Source organism: Phalacrocorax carbo, chromosome 7 (assembly GCF_963921805.1).
Source record: "Phalacrocorax carbo chromosome 7, bPhaCar2.1, whole genome shotgun sequence".
In the NCBI taxonomy this organism is placed as follows: Eukaryota; Metazoa; Chordata; class Aves; order Suliformes; family Phalacrocoracidae; genus Phalacrocorax; species Phalacrocorax carbo.
Window position 1 is genome coordinate 32,604,265 of NC_087519.1, and position 9,116 is coordinate 32,613,380.

Below are 9,116 nucleotides of genomic sequence, written 5' to 3' on the forward strand. Positions count from 1 at the left end.
AAGCACATGACAACTTTTGGCAAGGAACATAGCAGAGCTTATTCTGGAAAAGGAGTCTAAAATATTTAACTTTGTTTTCCGAGTTTCAAAAGTATCAGTACTAGCCTCCAGGTTGTTCTACGTGTCCAAGCTATCCTTAAAGTAATTCTCAAAACAAGAAACCTTTTATAATTTAGCTGGTAACTTACAAAATAGTTAAAGCCCTAAATTAAAAATTCCCTTTACCCAACACTTAATCCAACTATTTCCTTGGTCACACAGTTTTGACTGTCACAGCATTTTCTCACCTGAGAAGTAATACAGTCACCATTGACAAAACTGCATTGTGTGGCTTCTACCAAAAATAGTTTAATTTTGAAATAAGTTCAGGATTTTGGGGAACAGGTCAGTGTTCAAAGATAACAACAGCCAACTTTCTTCCAAGCCACTTTTGGCTGCCTAGCTCAGCAGCTGCCCCATCAAGGAGGGGTTTTGGGAGACAGAGCTATTGCAGTTCCGACCCTGGTTAGGTTCCAGGGCATGGACCTGTTTCTGCAGGAAGGAAATCCTCATTCTTCTGACAAGACAGAGGAAACACAGGCCACCTTTTGTCTCTCTCAAAAGCCCTTTGCAAGATCTTCTTTGCGAACTGTTAACACAGAAAGGGACAACTCAGTCTAACAGAAGACAAGTACACGCCAGACTTTGGTGATAGGGTAAAACGAGAAAGGCAGTATTAGAACAAGCTTTTGGTAATGCACATATTTAAATCAAGAAAGCAAACTCAACTGGAGTCTGCTGTACCGCTCTGAAAGAATTAGTTTGCAATCAGCTCAAAGATGGATTTCATACGTTGCCGCACTTTGTGCTGCAAACCAAAGCGTACTTGTCACATCAGCCTCTGACAAATCCTCAAAGATAAAGTTGCTAAGTCACCCACACTCTGCAGTGCAACACAATAAAACCTGTCATCTGACGCCAATCATGAGCAGGATTTGTCAGTGATGTTCACCCCAAAGATACACAGAATAAACAGCGAGAAGCAAAAAATTAAACAAAACACAGCTCAGCATTGGTCTAAGTTTCACTGACTTCAATATGAACAGATTTATGTCAAAGCCAAGCACCCATGTTTAAGCCTAGGTACTTCAATTCTTGCTAAGGAAAAAAAAGAGCTATGAACTCCCACATGTTGCTTTTTTCCCCCCCTATGGACAAACCACAGCAAATTGTGTTAAATTTCTGCATTTTAGTCATTACACATATTAGAAGCTGCACTGCATTGGTGTCTGAGGCAAAGACAACATTCCTTTAAAAAAAAAAAAGGACACAGGCACCCCAAATATAAATATATATATACACATGCACATACCTAAATAGGCTAGTACCTGTCACTCCTCCATTTTTGGTCCAAAAGGAACCAAAAGAAGAAAAAAGCGAGCTCTACCCAATGCTCCTGATGGACAGGCCTGCTCTTTAATAAGGTGGAGGTAGCCAAAATATAGTCATCAGGTTTTAACCAAATTGCCAGTCAAATTGCAACTGCAGTTCTTAGCTTAAAGTCATGGCACCCCACAAGCACTGCTCCCGAAACATAAGCGACATTTTTCTTGCTCTCTTCTTTGATGTGTTTTTCCATGCTGCCACGCAGGCTACCAGGGCACACTGTTTTCTTTAGCTTTGCTTTGAAATTAAATCTCCTCAGGGCAAGGATTCTTCCTTGCTAGGTCATGGATGCTACCCATTACACTGTCAGCTTTACACACACATAAAAAACCCAAACACCAATTTTATCACTGTACAGTCTAAAGGACTGTGCACTGTAAAGCAGCACAAGCAGCTGAGGTGAGGCAAGGCAAAGGCATTTCCTGACATCATACCGGACATCATCTTAAAGTGGGATTCAGATAGCACCCACCATTCCGAATACTTTTACCCGGGAGAGAGCACAGGTCAAATACACAGCTGTCTTCAAGCAACAGTAGCTCGAACAGTGTAACAAAATAACTTCCTCTAAGTAAAGGACAACAGCTGATTCTTCATTATTAGTAAACCCTGGATTTAGCCCTTTTGGAGTGGTACACCCTACTATATCTGTAGGATGTGGTCTACCAACCATGTTAGTGATACACACACACACCTTTTCAAAGTAAAAAAGCAAAATGCCCCAACCAACCAACCCCCACAAACAACCTGAGCATAAGTTGAGTAAAGTTAAAGAAGTCTGAAGACCTAAACCTCTCCCGGGAGTGCGTGTTGTATTAATACCTTATCCTACAGCAAAACCATACACCAGCTAACAGAGTTCCCAATTGTCTAAATTGCACGTTAAAACAACAGCTTTAAGCCACCTCTTTAGGATGTGTGTGCTGCAGAGAGTGACAGAGATTCCCTAGCAGGTACACAACCCCATGGAAATACATGTGGGTGAGGCAGCTATCTGGTCTGGCAAGTTTCAATCCACAGCACATGTTTATTTTCAAACAGTTAAGTCCAGCAACAGTAACTTCCAGAATTATTAGCAAATATTTAGTTACACATAGCAACCTTACATTGAGCTTTGACTTTAAAAAAAAAAGGATTGGTTAGCTCTTCAACAGGCAGCCTTCAGCACAGAAAATGGCTTAACAAATACTTTAAGACCCCAGGACAACACGTGTGGTCTACATCTCCAGTAGTGTCAAGTTGCATACTGTATTAACATAGCTCAGCAAGCCTACGCTAAATTAGCTGCATCCATTTAAACAGAATTTTGCCAGCATGGAGCCCTTCACTGCTCAAGTCAAGAGCCCAGGTTTGCTTCCTGGATGGTGTCAGGGGAGGCGGCACTCCCACAATACCAGCCTCTGCTCCTCTCTACCATCAGTCCTGCGCTGGCCTTAAGCCAGGACTTACGAAGTCCAGCAACATTTACATCAAACCTCTACCCTGGGAAAGCTACTGAAATGAAAATACATCTAGATTTCCCTTACACATATATTCTATTAAGAAGAATGCATTTATCCTCACTAACCAAGGGAGGAAATAGAAGCGAATATCGAGGCCGCTCTGCATTACCATTATTCAAGGTAGGATTTACCATACCTGGAAATGCTCTGAAAGCCTCAAATTTTCACTGAAGTGATGTTGCCCCAGCACAAAACAAATCGAGTAAGGTATGTCAGTGCAGCAGTAGTGAGCAGCCAAGCAGACTATAAGACAGAAGACAGCTAAAACACAGCATGGCTTACAGAACTTAATCTGGTAAAGGCATTCCTCTTTCCACCCTCTGCTTCTTGGCCGAAAAGAATTATGGGGGTGGGACAGCTGGGTATCTAACATGATGATGCTAATCACTTTAATCAAGTATTTTTAACAATTAACACCTCAGAAAACCATGCTCTGCTTTCTTCCTTGATTGCTGTCACTATGCCTCAAACATGTAGGCAAAACAACTCCTCAAAGGAAGTCTCCAGCTGTCTGAATTAAGACAAGCCAACTCAAAGTAACTATCACAGAGTCCTGCGACATGGCATCTAGTTCCACTGCAAAAGTCATTTTCCTTCCCCACAAAAAAGGACAGTGACCTATACACGGAAGGGGAGCAACCAGTGATTGTAAAGGAAAGTGAGACAAAAACAGCTTACTTTTTTTTGATACGTGGAAAATTCATTGCAGAAGTTTACACAGCAACAATGAAGCCTGACAAATTAATGAGCTGCTGCTCATGGAGTCTCAGGAGAAATGGCCCATCATACAGAAAATCCTATGCTGCACAAGCACGAGTCATAAAGATGACTGTGATTTGGTCAAACTAAAAATCAGAAGTTCTTTCGACAAGCAAAATACTCAGTTAGTACTTCACCTTCTATGCAAAAAAAAGAAAAAAATCTTACAACTCTGAAAAGTCCCTTGCAAGAAGGTGGCACCGCTGTACCACTCCCAAGCCCCAAAGCCTGTTGAACAGGAAGCTTGCTATTTCAAAGCTGGGTGAAGTGACATTTGCAGAGACAAACAGAAGTCCAGTGAGCACGCTGGTAGGATGGTATCAGTGTGAGCACAGGGCTCTAAGCGTAACAACGCCAGTATGTACTTCCAGAGCAACACCCACAGGAGGGCCTCAGCAAGGCACGGAGCTCTGAAGTTTTATCATCCCTGTGACGCAGGGAAGTACTGGGCCTCCCATCAGCCCTGGCAGGGACACTGAGGCACAGGACAGTCATCCAAGGACATCCAAAGTCAGCAGCAAGACACTGAGGCATATTAGCTAGCAAGAAAGCCAGACTTCCATTACCAAAGCCAGTTACAAAACTTCCGCTTGTTGTTAAGAGAACGTATGGTATCTGGCATTACTCTGTCAGCAGCACCAAATAACCTAACGGCAATTTAATATTCGTGTCCCCGATGGGCTGCTTTACTTACCGAAACAACATTTTAAATGTAGCATCCTTTGAGATACGCTGCGCCAGCCAGGCCAGTTTCGGCCACAGGCATCAAGAGTAAGTTTTTGGGGCCGTGTTTTCCCCAGAGGATAGGCTCTTTTGCAACGCGGAGGTACCTTACCAGGGATTGCTTCTGTCACCGAAGGCAGAGCCCCGCGAAAATACCTGTTACGACTTAAGCACCGAAGGGCTGTAACCAACGTCAAAGCGAGGCAGTAGCTGGCCATCTCCCTACACAGGACGCTTTTCCCTCGGTAGCAGCCTACGCTAAGTCCTAAACACAAAGAAGTAAAGCCGATTCGCTGCCAGCGTGGACGCTGCCACATCAACTCCCGCGGCCGCCGTCACGCCGCAGCCCTCCCGAGGCGGGGCGGGCGAGGGCAGCGCCCGGCGCTGGTCCCCGCGGGGCCGGCGCGGCGCGGCTGCCTCCCCGCCGCAGCGCGGCCGCCCGCGCCCAGGAGTAACCGAGGGCAAATTCAGTCAATACCTTTCTTTGTTGGAACCCAAGCCTCCCATACGAATCCGGGCTTGGCTTGACAAAGGCTCAGCTCGCCTCCTACCCTTGCTGGGAAGATAGTTTGGTGTTTCAGATCTGCCTAAAGAGTTGAACTGAGGTCTGGCTTTTACTGCCGGAAAAAGCACCGAGTAACCACTGTAAAATATTAGCTTGTGGCAATCATTAGGCAGGAGGTTTTGCTCTCACCAGCGCAAAGTCAAATAAACTCAGTTTATAAGAAACGTAAATTTAAAGCATCTAGAAGTGATTCTCTTTTACAGCGCAGGAAACTAATTTCTATTGTAAAACATGTCATTATAGACCAGAAAGCGTTTCAGAAGTGTTTTTCCTTAAAAACCAGCACTGTTCAAGGGACAAAAACTCCGTCTCCACATACCGTGCAACGAAACACAGAATTCCCACGAACAGAAGAACCCACCCATCGCAAACTTACCATAAAAAACCACCAGCGCACCTCTATCGATCCGTTACGCGAGCAGAAAGAGAACCCGGAGGGAGAGGCGCGACCCGCAAGCGGCCGAGCTCAGCGCCGCCGGGACGCGGGGGGCGCCGCTCCCCCGGCGCGGGGCTCTCCCCGGGAGCACAGCGATCCCAGCCGCCGCCTTCCAGCAACCGCCGCCGCGCCAGGGCGAGCGGCCGCCCCGGGGAGCCGCGGGGAGCGGGAGGCGCCGCGGCCCGGCACCGCGGCGGGAGCCGCGCCCAGGGGCTGCCGGCGGCTCCGGAGCTCGGCACGGCCCCGCTCCGCTGGGCTCGGCTCCGCTGGGCTGGGCCGGGAGCCCCGCCCGGTGCCCGGTGCCCGGGGGCGGCGAGGCGGGAGGCGGCCTGCGGCGGCTACCGGGCTTTGTGCGCGCTGCCTCCCCCTGGGCCGCCCGCCGCCGCCGCCGCCGCATGCGAGAGCCGGCGCAGCTGGGCAGCGCGGCCAGCGCCGTGCCCCCTCGCGAAAGCCGATCCCGCTGATCTCATCACCGCGGGTTACTAATCCAATGACCGGGGAATTAACAACAGATGGCGACGCCCCTTCCCCCCGGCCCGGCCCGGCCCCGCCCGGCCCCCGCCGAGCCAGAGCGGAGCGCCGGCCCCAGCCCCCCGCCCCCCGAGGCCCCGCCGCCACGCGGGAAACTCGCCCTCGGGCACCCGCAAACTTTTCGTGAAAGACAACACGCGGTGCCTCCGCCCTTCTTCTCCTCCTCCTCCTCCTTCTCCTCCACCGAAGCCCTTCGGGAGAGAGGGAGCGGGAGAGGGAGCGGGCGAGGGGCCCGGCGCGGCCCGGCCCGGCGGGCTGCTCGGCGCCTCCGGGAGCAGCCGCCACCCCCGGCAGGCTTCCAGCCTGCCTCTCCCGGGAGGAAGCACAGGAAAATGCCAAAATTTCTGCTAGCGGGCTCCTGCTGGCACCGCGTGCTCTGCAAGGGAGAGCCAGGGCTGGGGCCGCGGCAGAGGTTGCACGTGGGCTTAGTATAAACGAAGCGTCTATATTCTTGGGAGGGCTTTTTCTGCATGATTTGATCTCTTTAGGCCCTATCTGCACAGGTAAGACTCTAATTACACTTTTGGATGCCAAAACCAAACACACTTTTAGGTAAGCCTCGAGTCTTCTATGCAGCTACAGGCAAGGCAAGGCAAGTCCTGTCAAACCAGTGCAGTTTATAAAACACCCAAAAGGCAACTGATAAATATCAGTAAACACCAACCTGAAAATCAGTGCTTTTTAAATCCTAATAATCTCTGGCTTATATCCCCCACCCCCAGGAGCACCAGCATAGGTTTACACAAATGTTGCGTTTTGCCTCTTGAACACAGAGCGCTTGTGTCAGAGCTCACGACAAGAAATGCCAGATGCTGCTTCTCCTCGCACCACCTGTGCACGTCCCGGCCCAGAACTAGATTCAACTCTCTCAGAGATTTTAGAGCAGTCTGGGAAGGTGACATAAAATAACTGCCTTTGCAGGATGAGACAATAAAAACTTACAGTGTGAAGAACTTATATTAGGAAATATTTTTCCTCAAATTCTGCTGTTCTGCCTATGCTTTATACATCTGGGGATGGAGAGCGCAAGGGTCCCCCACACACACACTCTTCCATGGTGATATTTATTTCTGCATTATTTTTATTTCTTTTACTAAAATCTTCAGAGAGGCTTTTAGCAAAAAACTGAGCCAGACAAGAGAAATACCCATGCTTAGACCATAAAAAAATGGAGAGGAAATTCTGCAAATTCTTTGAGAGTCTTCAGTCGAGAAATCCTCAGCACGAGCCACAGTAAAACTGGCTGTGTGTTTCACACAGGCCATGTGGGCAGAAAAAGCAGCAGATAATGGCAGCACCCCTTCTGTGGGGACCTAGGGGTGCCTCCAGGGGCCAGACGCTCCAGAGCCCTACTGAAATGTTTTAGAAAAGAGCACTAAACTCAAGCTCCTCTCCAGGCCCTGCATACACACCCGTGCCCCCAGCCTTTGGGATAACTGGTAGAAGTACAGTAAATAGAAAACAGAGGATGAAGGGGAGTTTTCTATATGCTCCACAGTTCTGTAAGCCTCGAAAAGGCTTTCTGCTGCTTCCCATTCCCCCAGGCAGTCTTTGTCTGGTTCATATATACAAATGTCAGAGTCTTGAAATGAGTAGTTGTCTGTGCTCTTTACTAGTAGACAAGTTACTGAATTTAAATCCTCTTGGATGTGAGCACCAGCTAGTATCTGTGCCACAGCAGTCATTGGGGAGAGGAGCCCTAGAATCGGCAATGTTTGAGCAGGGTAAGTGGGGCAAGCCTGTGCCTTGAAGGATGTTTTGCTTTCTTTTCCTCAGTTTTTAACAGACTTATTTCTCTTACACACTTTCCCAAAGCAGCAGTGTCTCCTAACACTTTTTCTGGCAGCAAGCAGTATGTTTTCCAGTGTAAGATGGGACGTGCTCCTTCATGCCTGTGCCAAGCTGGATGCAAAAAGCGATCTTGGAAAGACTTTCTACATGGCTTGTAATACTAATTCTACAAAAGAAGATTAAAGAAATCACATTAGAAGTCAACTTTTGTATCTTTTCAGCCAGCTTTAGACATGTAGGTCTGAAAATTGAACAATGCAGAGATCAATCAGGCAGCACAGAGTTTTGGGAACACACTTCATGTGCAAATATGAAAACACTTGAGGGTGTAGGAAGTGTCATTTTGATTAATGAGAGCTAGACCGTGCTATTTGTGTATAGATGAGAATGCATATACACCTCTCCACAGGGCTCATTAAAAGAATAGGAAACAATCACGTTTTAAGATACTAACACGATTTTAAAAAAGACTTTGAACATGGTATAGATACAGACGGTTCTTTTGAGCTGATCTCATACAATACCTGGGGAGGGGAGGGGAGGAAAAGGCACACGTTTGTATAACATTATGAACCTTTCAGGGTAAACCCTGTGACACAAAATCAACAAAAGGAACTATTTGGTACAGTTCCTGGTGCTGTGCACCACGACGGGCAGAACCCAGGCTCTATCACAAGCATTCTGCATTACTCAGATTCCCCAAGTCTTCCACTGATTTGATTTGCCTCACGAAATTAAAATCACAGTCAGAAAAGAAATCTTAACAATAATATAAGTTTCACTACGTGACTGGGAAATACCACCATTAGGTGGTGAGGGGCAGGTGAGAAATCTTCTGCCTCTCCTATCTGCTTGGAATTGCTGGGCAGACAGTGGAGAGTAAAAGCTGCCCGCTGCTGCCCATGAAAGAGTAAGTGCAATTAACAAAAAAAAAAAAAAAAGATGAGGAGAAAGAAATTTGATTTAGATCAAGACAGAGAAGGCAATAATCTGCTTTCTACTTGTATCACACATGAGAATCGTAGTTTGAAGTTGTGTCTTGGCATTTGAGCTTGGCAAACAGACTGAAAGGAATTAACTGCCCAAATTTGTTCTTCCCATACACGCTCACCTTCAGGTAAGTTCCACGCTTACTGCATGGTGAGCCTTCATCCACCCTCAATTCAGCTCGAAAGTCATTAGGAAGCATTTCCTACACACATGCAATGAGTACCAAACCCTGACCCTACAATCCACCTAAATAACAAATCAATTACTATTATTTTTTCCACTTGGTTTCTGGGTATTGCTATACTTCGGGTGTCAACGCCTGCTCTGGTTTTCAGTTCAGGCCGAGCTGCTCTGCTGACAGTCCAGGCCACCTGCCCTGCAGCCACCCAGCTTT

At 47.5% G+C, this 9,116-nt stretch overlaps 1 protein-coding gene across 4 annotated transcripts in view; it reads right to left on the reverse strand.

Moving 5' to 3' along the window:
• Window positions 1–5,930, reverse strand: part of SPSB4 (splA/ryanodine receptor domain and SOCS box containing 4) — a 93,571-nt gene extending 87,641 nt beyond the window's left edge. The window contains exon 1 of one of the 4 annotated variants that reach the window (XM_064457348.1): window positions 5,351–5,930. The gene's annotated coding sequence lies outside the window, so the exon portion shown is untranslated. Of the gene's footprint in view, window positions 1–3,605; window positions 3,680–4,521; window positions 4,541–4,565; window positions 4,651–5,350 lie in introns of those variants that run through there. The other 3 variants (XM_064457352.1, XM_064457351.1, XM_064457350.1) reach the window with 3 other exon arrangements.
• Window positions 5,931–9,116: the final 3,186 nt, after the last annotated feature.